The sequence below is a fragment of the Phocoena phocoena genome, chromosome 3 (assembly GCF_963924675.1).
Source record: "Phocoena phocoena chromosome 3, mPhoPho1.1, whole genome shotgun sequence".
NCBI classification, from domain to species: Eukaryota; Metazoa; Chordata; class Mammalia; order Artiodactyla; family Phocoenidae; genus Phocoena; species Phocoena phocoena.
Genome location: NC_089221.1, coordinates 120,335,348 through 120,360,457, shown reverse-complemented (window position 1 = coordinate 120,360,457; position 25,110 = coordinate 120,335,348). Strand labels below are relative to the sequence as shown.

Sequence of the window (25,110 nt, the reverse complement as noted above, 5' to 3'; positions counted from 1 at the left end):
GTGGCACATATATACAATGGAATATTACTCAGCCATAAAAAGAAACGAAATTGCGCTATTTGTAATGAGGTGGATGGACCTAGAGTCTGTCATACAGTGAAGTAAGCCAGAAAAAGAAAGACAAATACCGTATGCTAACACATATATATGGAATTTAAGGAAAAAAAAATGTCATGAAGAACCTAGGGGTAAGACAGGAATAAAGACACAGACCTACTAGAGAATGGACTTGAGGATATGGGTAGAGGGACGGGAAAGCTGTGACAAAGCAAGAGAGCGGCATGGACATATATACAGTACCAACCGTAAAATAGATAGCTAGTGGGAAGCAGCTGCATAGCACAGGGAGATCAGCTCCGTGCTTTGTGACCACCTAGAGGGGTGGGATAGGGAGGGTGGGAGACGCAAGAGGGAAGAGATATGGGAACATATGTATATGTATAATTGATTCACTTTGTTGAAAAGCAGAAACTAACACACCACTGTAAAGCAATTATACTCCAATAAAGATGTAAAAAAAAAAAAAAAAAAAACAGATCACGTCACTCACTCCTGAAAACCGTCCAGTGACTTCCTAATGGAACGGAATTCAAACTTCTTCCCATGGCTCCCCAAACCCTACCTGGTCTGGCCCCTGCTTAGCTGTCCAAATTCATCTTGTGACTCACTGACATTATTCCTTGAACAAGCCACTTATGTTTCCAGGTCAAGCAGGTCCCTTTCTCAGGGAGTTTGCACTTACCGTTCCCTCTGCCTTGAAAAATCTCCCTCTAATTCTTCACATGGGTTTGCTCTCCCACTTCATTCAGGTAGTGACTTAAATGTCATACTCTGACCATCTGATCTAACAGTTCCTTGCCTACTCCCATCATTCTAACTGCATCCCCTTCCCTGAGAGCACTTAACACTTTCTAAAATTATCTTTATAATAGATTTAGTCTGTATTTTTATACCATATTAAAAAAAAAAAACTCACTGCTGTGTTCACAGGACATAATAGTGAGTAGGTGCACCTAACAGGCACTCCCTTACTGGAATGGCCATCTGAACTCATGATGAAGTAGTTCAAAATGCCCTGTTATATAGAGCTAGGTCTCAATCCTGGGGCTTCACATTAGAACTTTCCCATCCAGATGTCCTGAAGCTGAGTGACAGCTGGCTTGGTCATTCAAAATGGGAGAAGACAGCATGAGGCAATAAGAGCCTAGGTTTGGGGCATCAAGAGAATTCCGCATCTTACCCCCTATCTCTAGATCCTGCCCAGGCCCTGCAAAGGCTGCATCAAACAAGCTTATTTTCCCCAGACAGGTTGCACCACTGGGTCAGTTCCCACAAACACTACCTTGATAAGGCTATAAGGACATGAGTCCAAAAGTAAGACAGGCTATCTGGGCATCCTAGCTTGACCCCAAGGAGCCACCAAAACGATGCAAGGAGTTGCTCCAAGGCCCAACCAAGCCATATATGATTAAAAAACGTTCATTTAATTCAGTCTGACAGTGAGAAGGGTTTGTATGGGGCCCACACTACCAGGCTGGCTGTACTCTGACAGCCCCTGCAGGTGTTTTCAGTTAAATGTGATAATCAAATTAGCTGCACAGCACAGTTAACTCTGAAATGGCAAACAGAGCTTCCTGGGTGATCTCCCCATATGCCTTACTCTCAGGCTAAGTGCAAAGACCGAAGAACAAAGGCTAAGTGAAGGGCAGCAAGTGGAGGTGCTTACAGGCATGCAGGGTGGAAAGAGAGAGGGGAAAAGAGAAGGTGGGAGGTGGGTTTCTGCTCTAGCAGTCCCCAAAGGAGAAGGTGCTTACTTCAGAGTGTCAGGATAATTTTTTTTTAATTTTACAGGCTCACCCCACCTAACTTGTTTTGTTGTCAACTATATAAATCCTTGTGCCCTCCCACACCTTTACCCCTGCCAAGTTGACTTGGCACTCAGATGTGGCTAAGCTTCTCAGTACTCCCAACAGAACATAAGCTTAAGGAGGGAAAGGTCTTCTGCAGGACTGGTTATGAAAACCAAAGGAAAAGTTAAGACTGTGATAATTTGGTAATCCCAGGACCTTTTCCATGACCAATGTTATTCTTGCCCACTTCAGCTGGAAATTGCCTTTGGGGTCCAGATTTGCAGAGCATGGTGAGGAGATAATGTGCGTGAGGGGAGGACTGGTTCCTTGAAACAAAAATGTCATGTAAATTTCATTTATTCTATTACCACTGATTCCCTTAAATGGCTCCACCACAACCACCTGTTTCACCAGCCAGCCATGGACAAAGTACTTAAGAAGCCCAAAGAACTCTGATGTTGCAGAAGTCTCTAAGGTGGTTTTCTAGTTCCTAAGCAAATCAAACCCACTTGTTCCTATTTCGCCACAGTGGTACCCAGAGCCAGCTTTCAACTACTGATGTTAATAGAGGGGTTGGGGGGGGCACAATTTTCAATTATCCACGCTAAGCTGCAACATACACATTCCTGAAAAGTTCTCTCTAAACTGAAATTCTGTATCTGAAACCCCCCTTTCCCGTTGACTGCTATAAAATTTCAGATGTAATCTGAAATGGCAAACTAATGACACACTGAACCAATGTCTATTCTTTAGCCTTGTTAATCATGGCCCATAGATGAGGGAAATGAGAGGCAGGACTCAGGTCTGGATGCTGACAAAACACCCAAAATGGGAATTTAAACCCAGCCAGGGCCAGGACTAAGTGAGGCAAGAGAGACAGGTGGGGTGCACAATTTTAGGAGGCGATGACCTACAACCAGCCTGAGAGGGAGCATCTCCTTAGCACTTCCTTATTTATTTCTTTTAAAAGGTTAAGATTAAAACTTTATTTTAAAATATTTTCATTTTTTTCCTTCTAACCTTTGTTATTTGAAAAATAAAAAAGGTGAAATAAAAGTAATACTAATCATCCATAATTTTGCCGCATTTTTGAGAAATATAATCTCCCCCATTGTCACCACCATGAAATCTGGTCACTGTTACTAACAATTTGGTACATGTTCGAGGCCCTTTTCCTTATACACACAAACTCATTCACATATATTTTTACTTAAAAAAATGGATCATCTTTAGCACTTACTTAAATTTAAAGAGGCTCTCCCTCTCAGGATTGTTAAGGGTCATCGTCTCCTTAAATTGTACATCCCAGGTGTCTCTCTTCCCTCACCCTAGTCCCAACCCTGCTAGATACATCATCTTGGTGTCCTGGCTTACTTTACCTACTGGCCAACATTTTTTATTGAGTCACCATAACGTTATTGGCTGGTTAATGTAGGAACCAAGTCTTTGTTAAGACTTTTCTTTCTCTCTTCATCAACTTCCTTGCTTCCTTCCTTCCACTTCCTGTTCATTCAAAGGAAGTAGGAAACAGAGTAGTTATGTGTTGGTTCACTTTAATGGTGGTAGAACAAACAAGGCAGGCAGACACTAATTGGCCTTTAGAGGCTGGTAATCAGGGGCCTAAGGATGTTCCTGGCAACCAGGGTTGGGGAAAGAGATATTCTCAGCCTGTACCCCAGAAGATGAGAGCCAAGGACCAACAGCTAGAGCTCCTCTCCCATCACTGAGAAGCCACAGAGCAATGAGTGGTCCTGGCCTTAGACCCCTCTGGGCGGTCCAGATGGCTAAACAGACCCAAAGTCTGCACAGTTTGCTGTTACAAATTCCTCATACCAGTTAGAAATTTTGCACTCATCCTCAAAAGAGACTTCCACAAAGAAGTTGGCAGGGCCTTATCATCTTTGCAAGCAGAAGAGATGGCTCCCCACAGCCATGGAGACCTGTTTAAGCCAGGAACCCCTGGAGCCCACTCACCTGCAGTGAGGACTTTATGACTTGTAGCTTCTTGGTCTCAGGGGTGCTAGGGCTATTTTATGGAGGCTGTGGCACATGTTAAAAACCTTCACATTTTAGAATAAACAGGACCTAAGACTATACTTCCAGGGATCATTTCTATAGTTTGTTATTGTAGAATAAACAGGACCTGCCAAGGCTGCAGGGAGGACAATGAGAAGGGCAGGTGCTGGGGTATCTCTATGTCAGATCTCTGGGTGGTTCAACATCAGCTGGTCCAAAAGCCTATGAAGAGATTCGCCCCTTTGGTTCTTTTCTCCTCCCTGATACTCTAGGCCTCCATTGCACCACCTCCACTCCAACCTCCATAGCCTACCTAACTTCTGCTTAAATCTTTAACAGTTCAGGTTAGATAGTAACATACTGGCTCCCACACACTGAATGCATTCAAAGAACTGAGAGCACTGCCTGGGACACAAGACATGCCACATGCAGTATTCTGTATCTATATGAACTTACTGCTCCAAATGAAAACTATGTCAGGCAGATAAACCGATTCAGTCACTGTGGAGAATGATTTGGCAATATCTAAAAAAAGCAAAGCTGCATATATGCCTTCACTTCCAGTGCTAGGTATACATCATGTTAAAACTCACACATGTGCAAAAGGATGTCTGCAAAGATGTTCACTGCAGCACTGCTTACAATGGTGAAAAATGAGAAACAATTCTAAGTGTCTATCAATAGGGGAAAGGGATAAATAAATGTGTCATTCTTACAGAGCATTTACAGGACTGAACTAGCATTTATCTCAAAAAGATAAAACTGAGTGAAAAACACATGAAAAATGAGAGTACCCTCTGATACCATTTACGGACAGTATGATACATACACATACCAGATGGTTATATGTGGACACAAAAAATCAATTTTAAGTATGAAAACAGAGTTCAAAAGGATACACATTAAAATTCATGTTAACTTTCCACTGGAGGGCAAAGGGAACGAAACTGGGGAGGACCCCAAAGAGGATTTCAGTGTCAACATGAGAGAGAACAAACAAGAAAAATGTTAACCGTCACATCAATACATATACATGTCTAAATATACACATGAAAAATTATTCCAAATATATACATTTTGCTCTATTTTTCCCCCCCCCCCAAAAAAAAAAAGGAAGAGAAGAGGGACAGAGGGCATGCTTCAGGAAATCAGAAGGATTCCTTCACTTGTCTTAGGGAACCTGAAAAAGCTCTGTGTATGTCAAAGGCTGATAGAAGGTGATAGGAAAGAGAAAAGACTTTTTAAAAATGAAGTTAAAAATAACTTTTATAGGGCTTCCCTGGTGGCGCAGTGGTTGAGAGTCCGCCTGCCGATGCAGGGGATGTGGGTTCATGTCCCAGTCCTGGAAGATCCCACATGCCGCGGAGCGGCTGGGCCCGTGAGCCATGGCCACTGAGTCTGCACGTCCGGAGCCTGTTGCTCCGCAACGGGAGAGGCCACAACAGTGAGAGGCCCGTGTACCGCAAAAAAAATAAAAAATAAAAAAAAATAACTTTTATAAATGCATCTTTAATCAATACTATCCTTAGTAGTAGTTCCCAGACTTTAGTGTAGATGGAAGTCACTTGGGAGTTTATTAAAAATAGAAGTCTGTAACCTCCCTACCCCAGCCCCCAACATTATGAATCAGGAAATCATGAATGGAGCCCAGTAATCTCCTTTTCATTAAGAAAAAAATATATATCCTTAGTACCGTAAAGCCTTTTAGTACTGAGAAACATTTAAAAATAAACTTAAAGTAAATGAAAACTGCAATTTTAATGTAAAAGTCTATTCCCTTTTTCCCATAAGTAGATAGCTAATAGTGGCTCTTAAAAGAAAATTTTATATTTTGATGATGATAACCTAAAGTCATTCTATACAATGTTTATTTACATAGCTCTATAAAATGTTGATCCTGTAACAGGACAATAATTACATTGTACAATGTACAATTGAAATGTTAAAGGCACACTCGTTAAAATTATGAAAACTCTTGTTCTAGGTAACAATTAACTTTAGTGGAACAATTCGAGTGTTTTCACTGAAGAATTTGAAAAAGAATACATACATGTGGGACTTCCCTGGTGGTCCAGTGGCTAAGACTCCTCACTCCCAATGCAGGGGGCCCAGGTTTGATCCCTGGTCAGGGAACTAGATCCTACATGCCAAAACTAAAAGATCCCACATGCTACAACTAAAAAAAAAAAAAAAAAAAAAAAAAATCCCACGTGCTGCAACTAAGACCTGGAGCAGCCCCCCGCCCCCCGCCGCCACAATAAGATACATGTATGTGTATAACTGAATCACTGTGTACACCTGAAACTAACATAACATTGTTAATCAACTATCCTCCAATATAAAATAAAAATTAAAAAAAAACACTAAATAAAAGTCACCAGTGTAGAATAACACAGCTTTAAGCTATCAAGACTGTGTTATCCATTATCTACTGATGACCTCCTCTCTTCCTGCTTTCCCAAGCAGAGTTAGGGCACCCCCTCAGTGTTCCCATAGCCCTTACCTCACACCTGGCACTAGCACACAGATCTGTGCTGTAGTTTACCTGTGGTCATATCCATGCTCCTCTCTAGGTTGTGAGTGCCTCCTAACAGGGAAGGCCTCATGCTCTCTTTGCTACAGTGTCTAGCATAGTGCCTCGCAAGCTGTAGGCACTCAACAAATAGCTCTTGAATGAGTTAGCACGTCTGAACAGGTCTTAGACTTGAAGACATCCAATGAAAAAGGAGGCTCCAGCACAGAGTTGGCAGACCTCTTCTCTAAAGAACCAGACAGTAAATATTTCGGGCTTTGAGGGCCATATGGTTTCTCTTGCAACTTCTCAACCAGCCAGTGTAACTTGTAGGATGCCAGAGATAATACATAAATAAAGAAATGTGCCTCTGTTCCAATACAACTTTGTGAACACTGAAATCTGAATCTCATATAATTTTCATGTGTCCTGAACTGTTTTTCTTCTTTTGATTATTTGCAACTATTGAAAACTGTACACAACCGTTCTGAGCTTGTGGGCCGCACAAAAACCAGCAGCAGGGTTTTGCAACCCCAGCTCTAGCAGATCTGGGCACATAGGTAGGAGGAAGAAGCTCAAGATACCAGATAGGCTGGAATAGACTGAGTCTAAGAAGAGAAGAAAGGGGTCTATGTTGAATGAAAAGCCAGTGGACCCTCACAGTACCTAAAAATGGGACAAAAAGATACAATACAGAAACAAAAAACAATGCAGTTTTTTTGCTGCTGTTCTTTTATTTTAAACCAGTTCTACCATAACAGTAAAGCTCACGTTCAATGCACTAATGGCTAAGGAAGTCAGAAAAAAAATTGGTATAGTTAAAAGTCATTAGTAAGACTAGTTGGGAAAAAAACAAAAGCTTTTTACCCCTATCTCAAGCATTGCTAAGATATATTCTCTTTTCTCTCTGATGCCCACTCTCAGGTAGAAATGCAAATGAGCAGGGAAGTGGACAAAAGATGGGGAGCAAAAGGAGACCAAAGGGATTCTGTCTCAGAACGCCCAAGCATTGACTGTCCTGTCCTGTTTTACCAAGTCTTGTGCATAAAATCATAGATGTCTTCAAAGTTAAAAGAGGCTCAGAATCAAAGAATCTGCTCCATTCATTAAAAATAATTATAACTTTGTAAATAGCACACAGTCATTTTATAAAAATTCAAAAATAAAGAAGGCAAGAGAAGAAAACATAAGCACCTACAGATAACAACAGTTAAGATATTGCTGGATATCCTTCTAGACTCTGTTTTCCTTAACTGCACTGTGTGTATGTATGTCTGTGTGTGTGTTTTTTTAATGCAAAAATAATCCTCTTTATTTTGTAGATGGAGAAACCTGAGCCCTGGTATACTTGCTCAAGATCATGAATAAAATGAGTTTGTAAAAACTCAAGATCTGTACCTTTTACCTGTTGGGCCAATGCTTTCTCATATCACCTCCTAATAGAAATAAATCATCAGCAATCTTGGATAAGTTAGTGCCTTGTTAGCACAGGTGCTCAATAAATTAATACATGGTGGCGTGAATGATGCCAACTGGGCTGTCCTGTTTATCTCAGCTAAGCTCTGTCCAAGCCAGCTTCATCAGAGAAGCTGCTAATTATCAGTAACACCAGAGAACACAGTTTTTAACATGCTGCCAAATGCCAAAGAGCACAGGGATACAAGAACAGCCTCCTTTAATAGGAACTGACATAGAGCTTAGAATCTTTGCTACTGAAAGTGCTTCACTTTGGAATATTCTTTTGGTTTTACTTTAAAATGAGGCACAATTCTGGGTCTTTTGTAGGTTAGTTTATCCAGCATTCATTTCTGGATTCTCCACATGTCATAAGGGAGACATTACAAAGAACAGAAAGCCTTATGACATTTGCATTAGGTTTGCCTTACATTTCAACTGAGTAAGATCAGACTTAACCATGAATAAAATAATTTCTGATAGGTCTATTCATGTCAAGAATCATAACACCTTACATACTCCAGGTCTAGCTGTTCTGCCAGGGTGGCCCATGTGCCCGGGGATCCCACCCCAGTCCATGCCCACTCCAGTGCCAACCAGCCTGCCAAACCCGCCCAGCACATGCAGTCTGCAAAGAAAACACTCCTACACAAGGCCATGCCTTTAAGACTGGGAGAGGTAGCTGTTTTGCCTAACTCTTAGAAACAAACACAGAAAAAAAGAAAAAAAAAGAAACTAGAAGCAGAAGGGTATGTTCCAAATGAAAGAACAAGATAAAACCCCAGGAGGAAAAAAACTTAATTAAATGGAGATAAGTAATTTACCAGATAAAAAGTTCAAAGTAATGGTTATTAAAATGCTCACTGAATGCAGGAGAAGAATGGAAGAAGACAGAACTTCAAGAAAGAATTAGAAAATATAAGATAGAACAAATCACAGCTGAAGAATACAATAACTGAAATGAATCAGCAGATTAGATGATACAGAAGAACAGATCAGCAATCTGGAAGACAGAATAGTGGAAATCTCCCAATCAGAATGACAGAAAGAAAAAAGAATTTTAAAAAATGAGGATTGTTTAAGGCACATCAGTTGAGAACATCAAGTATACTAACATTTACGTTATAGGGGTCCCAGAAAGAGAAAAGAGAGAGCAAGAATCAGAAAACTTATTTCAAGAAATAATGGCTTAAAACTTCCTTAACCTGGGGGAAAGAAATAGGTATCCAGGTCCAGGTCCAGAGAGTCCTAAAGAAGATAAACCAAAAAAGCCACACCAAGACATATCATAATTTAAATGATAAAAGTTAAAAATTGAATTTTTCAAAGCAGCAAAAGAAAAACAACTAGTCACATACAAGGGAACCCCCCCCCACCACAAATAAGGCTATCAGCTGATTTTGCAGCAGAAACTTTACAAGCCAGAAGGGAGTGCTAAAAGGAGAAAATTTACAACCAAGAATACTCTACACAGCAAGGATTCAGAATTGAGGGGAGATAAAGAGTTTCCTAGACAAGCAAAAACTAAAGGAGTTTACCACTACTAAACTCGTTTCACAAGAAATGTTGAAGGGTGTTCTTTAAGTGGCAAAGAAAAGGTCATAACTAGAAATTTTTTAAAAATGAAAGAAAAAGAATCTCACTGGTAAAGGCAAATATATAGTAAATGCAGTGGATCAGGCACTTAAAAAGCAAGTATGAATGTTAAAAGACAAAAGCAGTAAAGTCAACTGTAAGTAGTTGAGGAATACACAAAATTAAAATATGACAAAAAACAAAACATGGAGGAGGAGGAAATATTTACTGCTTTTAGAATGTGTTCAAACTTAAGCAACTCTTAGCTTCAAATAAACTGTTACATCTATATAGGTTGATATATATGAACTTCATGATGACTACGGACCAAAAACCTACAAGAGCTACACAAAAAATAGAGAACAGAACCTAAATATAATGCAAAAGAAAATGATCAAACCACAAGGGAAGAGACTAAGAAAAGACATGAACACAGAAGAACTACAAAAACAACCAGAAAACAATTAACAAACTGGCAATAAGTATATACTTATCAATAATCACTTTAAAAATCAAAGGACTAAATGCTCCAATCAAAAGACATAGGGTGGCTGAATGAAGAACCATCTATATGCTGCCTACAAGAGACTCACTTCAGATCTAAAGACAGACTGAAAGTTAAGGGATAGAAAAACATATTCCATGCAAATGGAAACAAACAGAAAAAGCTAGGGTAGCAATACTCATATCAGACAAAACAGACTTTAAAAGACAGTATACAACAAAAGATAAGGGCATTACATAAAGATAAAGGGGTCAACCCAAGAAGATGATATAACATTCATAAATATTTATGCACTCAACATAGGAGCACCTAAATACAAAAAGCAAATATTAACAGAAACAGAGGAAGAAGCTGACAGTAACACAATAATAGTAGAAGACTTTAATACTCCATTTACATCAGTGGATAGATCATTTAGACAGGAAATTGATAAGGAAACATTGGCTTTGAATGACACATAATCCAAATTGACTTCACAGATATATACGGAATATTCCACTACAAAAGAGCAAAATATGTTTTTTTTCAAGTGCACATGGAATATTCTCCAGGATACATCACATGTTAGGTCACAGAACAAGTCTCAGTAAATTTAAGAAAACTGAAATCATATCAAGCATCTTTTCAACCACAATGGTATGAAACGAGATATCCATTACAAGAAGAAAACTAATACATGGAGACTAAACAACATGCAGCTAGACAACCAATAGGTCAACAAAGAAATCAAAGAGAAAATTTAAAAATCTCTGGAGACAAATGAAAATGGAAACAACTTTCCAAAATCTATGGGATAGCAAAAGCAGTTCTAAGAGAAAAGTTCACAGTGATCCAGGCCTACCTCAAGAAACAAGAAAAATCTCAAATAAGCTAACTTTACACCTAAAAGAACTATAAAAGAACAAACAAAACCCAAAGTGATCAGAAGGAAGGAAATAATAAAGATGAAAGCAGAAATAAATGAAATAAAAACTAAGAAACCAACAGAAAAGGTCAATAAAAGTAAGAGCTGGTTTTTGAATAGTTTTTTTTTAAATGACAAACTGTTAGCCAGACTCATGGGGGGGTGAGGGGGAGAACCAAATAAATAAAATCAGAAATCAAAAAGAACTTAAAACTGATACCAAAGAATAATAACCTTACTAAAACAACTATATGCCAACAAATCAGACAACTAGAAGAAATGGATAAATTCCTAGAAACATTCTATCTCCCAAGACTGAATCAGGAAGAAACAGAAAATCTCAACAGACCAATCACTAGCAATCAGTCATCAAAAAACATTCACGAAACAAAAGTCCAGGACCAGACAGCTTCACAGGTAAACTCTACCAAACAGACAGCTTCACAGGTAAACTCTACCAAACATTTATAAGAGTTAATATCTATTCTTCTCAAACTATTCGAAACAACTGATGAGAAAGGAATGCTTCTGAACTCATTCTACAAGGTCAGCATTACCATGATACTAAAACCAAACAAAAACATTACAAAAACGAAGAATTACAGGCCAATCTCCCTGATGCACATAGATGCAAAAATCCTCAACAAAATACTAGCAAACTGAATTCAACAATACATTAAAAACATCATACTTCATGACCAAGTTGGATTTAACCCAAGCATGCAAGGATGATTTAACAACCACAAATCAATCAACGTGATACATGACATTAACAAGATGAAGGACAAAAATCATATGATCATCTCAGTAGATCCAGAAAAGGTATTTGACAAAATCCAACATGCATTTATGATAAAAACTCTCAACCAAGTGGGTATAGAGGGAATGTACCTCAACATAATAAAGGTCATATATGACAAACCCACAGCTAACATCATACTCAACAGTGAAAAGCTGAAAGCTTTTCCTCTAAGATCAGGAATAAGACAAGGATGCCCACTCTTCCCACTTTTAGTCAATGTAGTATTGGAAGTCCTAGCCACAGCAATCAGACAAGAAAAAAAGAAGACACCCAAATTAGAAAGGAAGAAGTAAAATAGTCACTGTTTGCTGATGACAAGAAACTATATATAAAAAACCCTAGACTCCACCAAAAAACTTTTAGAATTAGTAAATGAATTTAGTAAAGTTGCAGGATACAATATTACAGAAATCTACAGTGTTGCTATATACTAATAATGATCTATCAGAAAGAGAAATTAAGAAAAAAATTCCATTTACAACTGCATCGAAAAGAATAAAATACTGAGGAAGAAATTTAACCAAGGAGGTGAAAGACCTATACTCTGAAAAGTGTAAGACACTGATGAAAGAAACTGAAAATGATGCAAATAAATGGAAAGATATTCCATGCTCATGGACTGGAGGAATTAAAATTGTTAAAGTGTCCATACTACCCAAAAAACTTACCTATTCAATCCCTATCAAAATACTCATGGCATTTTTCACAGAACTAGAACATATAATCCTAAAATTTGTATGGAACCACAAAAGACCCCAAATAGCCAAAGCAATCTTGAGAAAGAAGAAAGCTGGAGGTATTACATTCCCTGATTCCAAACTATACTACAAAGCTATAGTAATCAAAACAGTATGGTACTGGAACAAAAGCAGACACATAGCTCAGTGGAACAGAATAGAGAGCCCAGAAATAAACACATGCTTACATGGTCAATTAATTTACAACAAAAGAGGCAAGAATACACAATGGAGGAAAGACAGTCTCTTCATTGAATGTTGCTAGGAAAACTGGACAGCTACATGCAAAAGAATAAAACTAGTCCACTTTCTTAGACCATATACAAAAACAAAACAAAAAACAAAAACCTCAAAACGGATTAAAGACTTAAATGTAAGACCTGAAACCATAAAACTCCTAGAAGAAAACATAGGCAGTAAGCTCTTTGACATCAGTCTTAGCAATACTTTTTTAGGTCTGTCCCTTTGGGTAAGGGTAACAAAAACAAAACTAAGCAAATAGGACTACATCAAACTAAAAAGCTTTTGCACAGCAAAGAGAACCTTCAACAAAATGAAAAGGCAACCTACTAAACAGCAGAAGATATTTGCAAATGATGTGTCTGATAAGGGATTAATATCCAAAATATATAAGGAATTCATACAACTCAATATCAAAAACCAAAAAGTCTGATTAAAATATGGGCAGAGGACCTGAATAGACATTTTTTCAAAGAAGACATACAGATAGCCGACAGGCACATGAAAAGATGCTCAACATCACTAATCACCAGGGAAATGCAAATCAAAACCACAATGAGGGGCTTCCCTGGTGGCGCAGTGGTTGAGAGTCTGCCTGCCGATGCAGGGGACACGGGTTCGTGCCCCGGTCCGGGAAGATCCCACATGCTGCGGAGCGGCTGGGCCCATGAGCCATGGCCGCTGGGCCTGCGTGTCCGGAGCCTGTGCTCCGCAAAGGGAGAGGCCGCAGCAGTGAGAGGCCCGTGTAGCACAAAAAAAAAAAAAACAAAAAAAACACAATGATATATCATCTCACACCTATGAGAATGGCTATTATCAAAAAGATAAGAAACAAGGCCTTCCAAGATGGCCCACACTCTGTCTATGCAGTGTGTATCTCCCTGAATAAACCTTCTTTCACTTTACTATGTCTTGCTCTTGAATTCTTTCCTGCACAAAGCCAAGAACCCACACTTGGCGGTCATTCCAGGGACTCAGACATGACTTGGGATGTGACCATCCTCTCACACCCCACTCTCTTTCCTGCAACATCTTTTCTGGCACCCAATGTGGGGCCTCAAAGGCCATAATCTCGATCCACCTACTGGGCTATGGCTCCCCTCTGAAGGGTGGCTGGGCCTTATCCTGAGCCATGTAGATTCAAGTAGCCCGTTAAGTGGCAGCTGACATCGCCTGCAGGAACTGGCAGAGACCAGTTCTCTGGCCGTGAAGAAGCGCACTGAGGCCAAGGCTTTTTCCCCTCAGTATTTCTCATTCTCCTATTGCTCTATCTCTTTGGACTTGAAAAGATCCACCCAGACGACCACCAAACATCCAAATTAAGACTGTGCGGCAAGTAATTGACAACTTGGTTGGGTCTAAAGAACTCCTGCCAGTGGGCTTCCCTGGTGGCGCAGTGGTTGAGAATCTGCCTGCCAATGCAGGGGACACGGGTTCATGCCCTGGTCTGGGAGGATCCCACATGCCGCTGAGCAACTAGGCCCGTGAGCCACAACTACTGAGCCTGCACATCTGGAGCCTGTACTCCGCAACAGGAGAGGCCGTGATAGTGAGAGGCCCAAGCACCGCGATGAAGAGTGGCCCCCGCTTGCCACAACTAGAGAAAGCCCTCGCAGAGAAACGAAGACCCAGCACAGACAAAAATAAATTTAAAAAAAAGATAAGAAACAAGTGTTGGTGATGATGGAGAGAAAAGGGAAACCTTGTGAATTGTTGTAAGGAATGTAAATTGGTACAACCACTACAGAAAATAGTATGAAGGTTCCTCAAAAAACAGAACTACCATATGATCCAGCAATTCTACTTCTGGGTATTTAGCCGAAGACAACAAAAACACTAATTTGAAAAGATACATGCATCTCAATGTTCATTGCAGCGTTATTTACAATAGACAAGATATGGAAGTAAACTAAGTGCTCAATGATGGACGAATGGATAAAGAAGATATGATACATACACACACACTGGAATTTTTACTCAACCATAAAAAATAATGAAATCCTTCCCATTTGTGACAACATGGATGGACCTAGAGGGTATTACGCTAAGTGAAATAAGTCAGACAGAGAAAGACAAATACTCCAGTTTTTCCTTGGGTTGCCCCTCTCCCATTAGATGTGGTCCTACCAAGAATGTCAGCTGAGTACCCCACTACCGCCTCGCCACAGAAGCGAGTGCATTACCCAAGGGAGGCCATTATGCGCTCTTCATTAGTAACGTTAACCTGTAGTGGAATCATAAGAAGACAAAGGTGTTCAGAGTTGAGACATTCAAAAGGTAGTGCTCCAGGGCCACCCGTTAGTTCCCCGGATATTTTCCACCCTTTATTTCATTCACTATCCAACAAATATCTATGGAGAGCTCCTCCTGCTACATGCAAAGCTTTGTTGCAGGCAGTGTACAGACAGACAAATTTTCATCCTCACAGAGCTTACATTTCAGTGAGAAGAAACAATAAATACATAAGTCAAATATACAGTATATTAGATGGTGATACATGTTATGGGAAAAAAATGAAACAGTCCTTGTGGGTAGGGAGCACTGGGGCTGGAGGTTGTAATCCTAGAGCAAGACCTCACTGGGGAGAGAGAGGAGGGAAAGTGGGCAGAGCAGGTCTAAGGATCAAAGGAGCGAATAAATCCTGGGGCACAGAAAATGAGACTGAAAAGGAGCAGCCAAGGAGGTAGGGGAAAAAAACAGGAGAGTAGGATGACCTGGAAACCAAGTGAAGAACGCATTTCAAGAAGGAGAGAGTGCGAAACTGTGTTAAGTCCTTCAGAACCATCAGGGAAGGTAAGTTGAAACTGACTTAGCAACACCAACAGGAGGCATTTCAGTGGAGCAGTAGGTGTAAAAGCCCGAGTGGTGGGACTCCCCTGGTGGCACAGTGGTTAAGGATCCACCTGCTAATGCAGGGGACATAGGTTCGATCCCCGGTCTGGGAAGATCCCACATGCCGCGAAGCAACTGGGTCCATGTGCCACAGCTGCTGAGAGCCTGCGCTCTAGAACCCATGAGCCACAACTACTAAGCCCGCGCGCCTGGAGCCCGTGCTTCGTAACAAGAGAATCCACCACAATGAGAGGCCCATGCACCGCAGCAAAGAGCGGCCCCCGCTTGCCGCAACTAGAGAAAGCCCATGCGCAGAAAAGAAGACCCAGCGCAGCCAAAAAAAAATAGCCCAAATGGTGTAGGTTCAAGAGAGGATTTGGACACGGTGACACAGACAACTATTTAAGACATTCTGCTGAGAAGAGCACAGAGAAAAGGAATGGTATCTAGAAAGGGATGCAAGATCTAGAAAGGTTTTTTGTTTCATTGTTTTTGTTCTTCATTTGTAAAGGATCACAGAAATTATAAGTGCTGATGAGAAAGATTCAGCAGAAACTACAAAGTCAATGATGTAAGGAGATAGAGGGGAAAACTACTGGAGCCAAATGCTTCTGGATGCAATCGGGGATCAGCTCTAGTGCCCCAGTGATGGGACTGCCTTTAGGTAGAAGCACTGAGTGTCCTTCTATCACCCATGGAGAGAAGACAGGAACACGGGTGCAGGTGTGGTGGCTTGTGGACGTTCTCCTGTCGCATCTATTTTCTCAGTGAAACAGGAAGCAAGATCTGAGACAATCATCTAGAACAGAAGGGTGAATGGTGTAGGGACATGGAGTAGGATGTGAGGCACGTAAGGGCCATTGAGGTTGCATTCCAATGTCTGATGGTTCAACTCTGCTTTCAATTACTCCAAGAAGACTGTCAGTAAATTCCCTTCTTTTTTGAAAATTAGCCACAGTTGACGTCTGTTTCTTACAACCAAAGACCTAATACACCAATTCTTCCTTGGGGCCTTAGGGTTACCCCATTTTCTCACTGAAATCCTGACTTTAATGAAACAGTGATTCTGTTCTATCAAATCCTATGCACCTCCAAGTGAACAGGAAGAGTCTTGCAGTAGACCAACAAGCCAGACGTGTTGGGTTCCTCTACCACCTTGCACAGAACCAAGAAGTAATGATTTATACTTACAATACCAAAGTGGAAACACTAAATCAGCATGCTAAACTGCTTAAACAAAAGCATTTCAATACATGTGAGAAAGCAGAAAAGACAGATACCAAAATTCAAATTGCCTTAACATTTCTTCAAACCCCCTTTTTGAGTTAAACTGCCAAAGTGTTTACCAAGACAGAATGAAGACAAATACATGTACAACTGTTCTTAGAGCATAGATTAATCCTTCATTACAGATTTCAGTGACTCAGGGAGGGGGACCCATGTGAAGACTACACTAAGGGGTAAACCGGAGGCACAGAGAACCGTTCTCACACTGGATGAGACTCTTTAATCTGGGAATGGCATCTGAAAGGCAGTCACACTGAGTAAGAAAGAACGTAAGTCAGACTCTTCCACAAAGAGAAACATTTCAAAGATCACGAAGATGAGTGGAAATTTCCAGACCGTGCAGACTAAGATGACTCTTCGTGATAAAAACGTGTCGCTCCCTCTCCAGGAAATTAAGAGTTATTAAGTTGCAGCAAAGACAGCTGCTTCTGAGATGAAATCAGCCTTGCGACACCAAGAAGCAGGAGGGTGAGGGTGAGAAGCTGCTGACCTCCCGTGGAAATCAGCACCACACAGCTTGTTTCAAACAGGTGCACCACTCCACAGGGCATGTGACTCATGAAAAGCTCCGAACACTCACAGGGAACTGTAAGGCTTGGTGTAAGGTGTGACCTGAAAGCAGATACCAATGGCTTTCTCCCAGCTGACCCAATGCTGGCTCACCCTTTGCTACGAAGACTGAGATAGATGCTCAGCCCTTTGGCCCGAACACACACAAACTGCCAAGAAAACAAAAGCAAAGCAAAAGTAAACATATGCACACATGCAAATCTCCCAAGTGGGTAAGAGCCATGTGTGCTACGTTTTCGGCATTCAGCCCTAAGGGTTTTGCTTGCCAAGAACAAAACTGTGAAGAGAGCCCTGTCCCTTCAGTATGAATGCCTTGTTTTGGTTTAATCGTTAGAACAATTTCTCCATCTTCCCTCACCTTCAGGTACAGTTCCATGACCCTCCTTCCTCCATCCCCTGATTTCTCTGAAAGCCTACATTATACTACTTGCCAGATGCTCTCCTAAGAGATTTAGGTGGATGAATTAACTTAACCCTCACAATGACTCTATGAGGGTAGGTGCTATTGTTGTCTTTAGGTTTCCCAGAAAGAAGAGTCTGAGGTGAAGGCTTATATGACACTATTCTATTCTACTTGGGGGTTCTCAGGAGGAAGGAGGCAGAGAAGCTAACCCCTACCTGCTTCAAGCACCAATACCTGCTCCATCTCTTGGGACCATCTTCTGAGAGGCTACCTAATGACTGCTATGCAGTATGCCCAGCTCTCACCTCCCATTAGTCAAAGTTTTATTTTTTTAATACTCCTTTCCTTCCAGGTTGTACACATGTGGACGGCACTTTGTGTCATGTCTCCCGTGGGTGGGAGGTAAGAGGCAGGAGGCACATGGTAAGGGCATGAGGCTACCAGCTATCAGGCTGCACCTGCGTGAAACGAGTTGGAGGCTACACAACTGGTCACCACAGTGGTGGCTGAAATACACACAGGAGAAGCCAAGAGAATCTGATATGCTAATTTAAATGTTTCTAATACAATTATTATATCTCCTTATTCAGATGAGGAAACTCAGGCATGAAAAACTGAAGTACTTCACACAGGTTTCAGAAGAGACGAGCAAAACTAGGCAGTCTGGCTCCAGAATGTTCTCTTTATCACTGAGCTCTCAAGCACCTACAGATGAACTGCAATTACCCTGAAGTCTGCCAGCTGCCTCGCTGCAGCTGCCACATTTGAGCTACAATAGTTGTGAGCTGGTTGGAAAACCAGTCAGTGTAAGAAAATAAATATCACAGATAATGCTCACCATGCAATGCAAAGAGGATACGGCAAGAGAGGGCTTCAGTGCTCAAAACAGTGCAAGCGGATCAGTTAGTCACTGACACTCCACCAAAGAGAGACACTTAATGAAATCACCCCCATGGCCAACACATAAGAAATCTGGCTCAAAAGAGCGGAAATAAATGAAAGACTAAAAAAGACAAAGAGAAAAGATCAATGAAACTAAGAACTGGTTTTTAAAAAGATAAACAGAACAGACAAACCTTTAGCTAGACTCACCAAGAAGAAAAGGGAGAGGACTCAAAATCAGAAAAGGAAGAGAGGGAGGGAAGGGGGGAGGGAAGGGGGGAGGGAAGGAGCAGGGGAGGGAAGGAGGGACGGAAAGAAATCTGTCTCTGATAAGGGTTGGCAAAGAAGAAACAAAGTCATGTCCATGCTTGTTAATACTCTCACGTATATAAGATACTGAAGTAAAAGGGGGCAGCCACTAAGAGAGGAAAACATAGCATCCTCTCCTTTGCTCCTCCCTGAATTTGAAAGGGAACTCTATAGGTGACTCCATGGATTCAGAAAAGGAAGTATCAAAGGTGTATCAAAAACCAGGAAAGTCACTGAAAAAATTCACCCAAACAGAAGTGGAACAAATCAAAACAAACAAGAGACCCAAATCAAAGGGGCTCTAAGACTGCTGAGTGTTCACAGCTTGAAGCCGAGCATTTCCCCTTTCACGATGGGCATTTCTTATGATGTGAAAGATTTAGTTCCCCGAATTCAGGAATTTTGTTGAGTTTTTTTTTTTTAAAGCAAAAAATTTAAACTGAACTTGTGTCTTTCCTTCTCCTAACCCTGAAGGCTGGAAGGCCACAAAAGAGAAATTCCTGGGTTGAAAGTAAGTGAAAGTCTGGCAAGTAGGCTGAATAGGGGTTGAGCTCTGATTTCTTCTGCATTTCCATTAATTTAAAGTGCTAAGTTGCCTGTTTGCTTTAAAATATGTGCTTGTCCTCTTTGCAGTGTCCCTTTAAATAGATTTTCCTTTGGCTCTGCCAACAATAGCTAGAGAAGGTCCTTTGAGAATCCCATTCTTAGTCTTAAAAAAATACTCTTCTCCCTGCCCCATACACATAAACAGGCCTGGAAGCAGTATCTCTCACTTCTTCCAGGGATCTCCAATCTATCAAAAATAATAAATCTTTCAGGAAGAAAACAGAGCTGGTCAGGGAAATAATTCTCCCAGCTCATTTCTGTTTGTTCATGATGTGATCACCAAATATCAAGTCCCTTTTTTGGGATCAGCAGACAGATAGGTCAAGGGCTGAACACCCTAATGTCTACCCCACGGCCAGGCACAACAGGGACTACTAGGAACTAGGCAAACCGAAGAAGGCATGCCCAGGGGGATTCGGTGTGGCCCTCACTTACTTCCAGCCAATTGCTAGCAAGGAGATCTGAATTTTTCCAAGTAAAATGACCCCTGCTAAAAATGTTGGAAACCTGTCCAAATTTTAGAAACAGCAATGTGGGGGACAACAATACCAAATCGAGCACATGTGTGGGCTGCTCTGGCTAGAGGCCCTTGTTTGCAACCTCTAGGTAAGACACAAAGATAAAGGAAGACAGACTGCCTGTCCCCCGGGAGCTTATGACCTAGTAGGAGTGAGAAGATACATACCTTGTAAACTGTCCCACAGGTGGAATGTGACACACGTTGAAAGACAGGAATAAGCAAAGGCTATGGGAGTTCAGGAAAGCAAGAGGGCACCTGAGGCAGAAAGGATTCTTGTAGGCAGTGGCATTGGAGCTGAGGCTAAAGAATGAAGTAGACTTTGGCAGGCAGAAGGTGGGGAGGGGCCGTTCCAAACAGAGGGGAAAAAAAAGAAGAGGTAGCGGGGAAGAGGATAGTTGAGAGATGGTTAAGAGATGCTTCATGCTTCTACCCAACAAATACTCATGCACGTCCACTGTGCACCATGCAGCAGCGATGCGGTGTGATCTTGAGGGACACAGACGAGGCTACAAAGTCTGAAAGGGCCCAGTCCGGAGAAGGTCCTGGAGGCCATATCCAGAGTTTTGTCTTAAGAGCAAGGGGAAAGCTGCCTTTGATGTTTTTTTAAGCAGGGTAATCACAAGTTGGGATCCACAGTGTTCCAAGTTCCCCTGCTACAGAGCATGCATTCTGCGGCCTGGCAGGGAGCCAGAGCTCCACCAGCTAGAGCAAGCCAGCAAGAGGCCTTTGCAAACAGCCTGGGGAAGAGATGATGACAGCTCGGACTAGGGACGTAGTGATGGACACGGAGGAAAGTGGACAGATTCAAAAGATAGTGAGGGGGCTTCCCTGGTGGCGCAGTGGTTGAGAGTCTGCCTGCTGATGCAGGGGGCGCGGGTTCGTGCCCCGGTCCGGGAGGATCCCACATGCCGCAGAGCGGCTGGGCCCGTGAGCCATGGCTGCTGAGCCTACGCGTCCGGAGCCTGTGCTCCGTGGTGGGAGAGGCCACGGCAGGGAGAGGCCAGCGTACCGGAAAAAAAAAAAAAAAAAAAAGATAGTGAGGGGTTAAAATCACCAGAACTATCGGTCCAGGGTAGGAGGCAGAAGCCAAATGGACCTGGAGAATGTGGTCAACGTGGCTCTGGGGGGCTATCAGGCCACAACACCCGTGGCCCGGCAGCCAAGCAATTCTGTGCCAGCAGCCGTGGGTGTCTAGTGGTTACTAGAGAAAAGAAAGGTTCCGAAGCCAGGGTGTATGGCCAAGGGAAGGCTGCCAGAGAAGTTCACCGGAGCTTTCCATCTTAGAAAGACATCATCTCAAAAGTACTGTTTTCTTTTAAATGTGCTTTGTAAAATTCCACGGCTATTTTGTTTGGACTACTCTTGATGGCAAGGAAATAAGAAGCGCTTCTCGTATGTTCAACAGCTCTCCAGTAAGCTGAATCTTATCGTCTAGACTTGGGATGGAGGAAGAAGGTATAGTAGAGTATGTATAAGATATATGCTAATGCCAAGGTCACTTCCTTTTATTTTGACCCTTTCTTGAGAACTTTAAGGGATGCTAGTTAACTACCAGGGCCCATCCTCCTTGGTGCCAAAGCCTAGCAATGATTTTTTTTTTTTTAATAACCACAGGCATCTTTACATGAACCCAATTCACTCTGCATCTAGATCATGAAGGAAATGTGAATACGTCCTTCCTGACTTGCAGGGATGCCTGGAAGTACTCAAACTCCAGTCACAGGACGGAGAAAACAGCCAAGCCACTGGATGTTCAACCATGGATAACTTACAGCAATGGAGTCTACCTATTATTTTGATAAGGTCTCACTTGTATGCCAAGCCTTTGCCCCACAATATTCCTTCCTGATCCTTGCAAGCTATAGAATTTTGTCCTTTTGGGAAAGTCACACATAACAGATTACCCAAGTAAACATTAAGCAATTGGGTAATGAAAAGAACAGTAGAGAATCAGCAAGTGGCAATGGGACTCAAGTTGATTTTGCCCTCTTCATTTCTCTCTCTCACCCTCCATCCCCACAAATCTTGGTGTTTCAGGGTATATGTGCCCACATGGCAGGTGTATTCATCTCCCCTCCCAAACTGGTCTTGTCCCACATGTCCTGATCAAGTTAGCACACCATGCAAAGATCATTCAAGAGACTTAATACTCTTTGTTAAATGTTATTTTACCTGGATTACTTGCAGTAGGCACTATGAGTTGCCTACTCAGAGCCCTGCTTTTATATGGGTATCCATGCCTCCCACAAATGACCCAGGTAAATCCTGTTTGGGGTAAAAAAAATCACAGTGGTCCCATTCCCTTTGCTAGTGAATGCTTCAAACCAATGAGATGTGATAGGAAGTCTATTGGAGAACTTCTGGGAAAAGTATCATCACATCTCTTAAAAAGAGACTCAGAGAAGAAATACAGTCACCCCTGAACCATACTTCTACACAGTTGCAAATCCTAATATAACTTTATAGTTGGCCCTCCATATCCGTGGTTCCGCATCCATGGATTCAACCATATTGCATTATGCATATAAACAGTGCATATTTAGTGGGAAAAAAAAAAAAAACCCATGTATAAGTGGACCTCCACAGTGCAAACCCATGCTGCTCAGGGATCAACTGTAATACCTTACTGCCCTGGACAACCGCTCAGGTGCAGATATGCAACATAACATCTTATGATCCTAAAAGGAGCTAGCCAACACAGTGAAGCTGGCTGTGAGCAGGACCGTGGAAATAACACAAGTACTTCGTGAGCCAAGAAATTAACCAACCCTCAGGACTGATTTTGTGTAATGACACAACAGATTCCCTTATTGTTTAAGCCACTGTGAATTGGATTTTCTGTTTCTTGCAGCCCGAAGCATCTAAAATGATACAATTCTTCTTTGGAGAAGCAAGAAAAGGGCTCTGGCTTCCTGACAACACCAGGCAACAAAGGAGTAGTTGCCTCAAAAAAGAAAAGAGACTAAGATTTATTTCTCAGTAAGTGTTTCGGGAAAACCAGCTGTGAAAAGGTATTGTTAATAGCCATTCCGGATGTATGAAGAGCTCTTTGAAATCCTCCCATGCAGCATAAACACTGTAATAAAGTTCCAATGAGCCACTGTGAATGGTATGTGTGGGGATATACAACGTACTTGGAGTCATAATAGTATGCAAACATTGGGGAGCTACCATGAAATTAGTCTTTATTATTCATCTACTCTTATTTCCTTCTACAATTATAAGATTGGGAATTTTTTTCTTTTTTTGCCCCCTTTCTATCTGACGAAAACACAGATTCACGTGATTGGAAGGGAAGTCACAAAACCAGGCTCAGAGATGTTGAATGATTTCCACAAGGTCCCAAAGCCAGCTGGGGGCAATTTTCTTTATTATTAAAAATGCTTTGTGTGTGATTTTAAAACAAGGTCATTTGCTGAACACTCAATTTAATGAAAGGCGAATAATTGTAGAGACATGGGAAATCACAACCAATTTTTTTTAGTAATTTAATTATGCAAATAAAATCGGCTTTTCTGAACTCAATGCTTTGAGTTTCTTCTTCTCTTTTTCTAATAACCTCCTAAATTCCAATCCATTCCTCTCAATACCATTTCTCCCTCCTAGAGAATCCCTGCATATGGCCCATTCTCTAGGCCAGTGGTTCTCAAAAGACTGTTTGCCTGGGAAGTAAATTAAAAATGCAGAGTCCCAGGCAGAGTCCAATTCAGCAGATCAAGGCGGGGGCCCAGCAATATAAATGTCAATGCAAACAAGCACCCCAGGTGAGTGTAACCATCCTTTGAGGCACACGACTCCAGACTGTATACTAGATTCCAGGTTCCAAATAGAAAACATCTAATTTTCATAGTAGATTTAAGCTGGGACAACAAAAATATGTGCAGAGTTGCCTATAATTTTTATGTTCCCTCTGAGGTCTGAAACAAATCCAAGAGCTCTGTGATTTGGATGTACCCTGGTAATCATTTGCGTGGAGGTCTGGAGTTTTTATTCTTTCCCCTCTGAATGTATTTCTACTTGGGATTAAATATAAAATGTCTTAACTCTTCCTCCACAGCTAAAGGAAATCAATTTTGTAAAGTGTTTCAAAAGAGTACTTAAAAAAATACACAAAATATCTTCCCTTTGAACCAGATGCCTGGGATGTACAGGGCAAACACAGTAAGTAATGAGAGAAGTAAACACCAGGTTTTCCAGCAGAACCAACCCTGAAACCAAAACTTAGGAAGGAAGCTGACCATTAAGTAAGTAGACCAGAGGAACAATAGCTCAGGCATATCCTTGAGTAAGTCTGAACCTGAGAAAACAGGAATGAAACAGACAAACCCCTTGTCCCAAGTTAACTTTCCCTTCCTGTTCGATTTTAAAATAGGACAGTGCTGTAAATGAGAATAGAGAGTTTATGCAGAATCTTAGAACTCCTCTGGGTGCCAAAACATTTTTTCAAACTGAAGTAAATACTCCTTACTGGATTCAGCAGTGCTCATTTATACTCATCTCCTCCAGGACATTTTAAATCTAGAGGCTCCAGAGACCAAGAACACAGCACGCTGATAACGGGAGTCTGTCTGTGTGTTCTACCATCATGACCAACTCACATTACAGCCATGACAGCTTGTCTATATGTAGACTTCTTAATGATCACATGAACAAAGAAATGCCACTTAACCTCACAGAACCAAAGAAAATCACTGTTAAGTATCAAAGATAACACACAATGCTCCAGAAATGCTATAAAATAAATACTCCAGCAACAAAATTGGTTTAAATTCTTTAGAAGGCAAAAAGTCAAGGCCATAGCTTTAACATGCACATTCCAGCTGTACTTCTCCTTGGCTTAGGGACAAAGACTGAACTTAATGGGGTTGGGAGAGAAGAGGGTGGAACCAGAGGGAGAAAGTGAAGCATCCACCAGGAGATGAACAGGTTCATTGGTCCAATACGCACCTTAAGGGTTTTGGATTTTTTATTTCTATTTCTTTTTCTTTAGGATTCCTAACAATCCTCGGGCATTTTAAAAATGGGAAGATTCAGTTCTGGCTTTATTGCATCACCAATGACTCTTGTTCTCTCTCAGTCCAATTAAGCTCTCATCACACTGCACA

General features: G+C 41.4%; 1 protein-coding gene and 1 pseudogene across 3 annotated transcripts in view; one reads left to right on the top strand and one right to left on the bottom strand.

The window, feature by feature from the left end:
- The window catches only part of ARHGAP26 (Rho GTPase activating protein 26), a 485,399-nt gene that overhangs the window by 146,039 nt on the left and 314,250 nt on the right, over positions 1-25,110 (bottom strand). The window lies entirely within an intron of this gene.
- Positions 3,938-4,009, top strand: LOC136121804 (small nucleolar RNA U3; annotated as a pseudogene).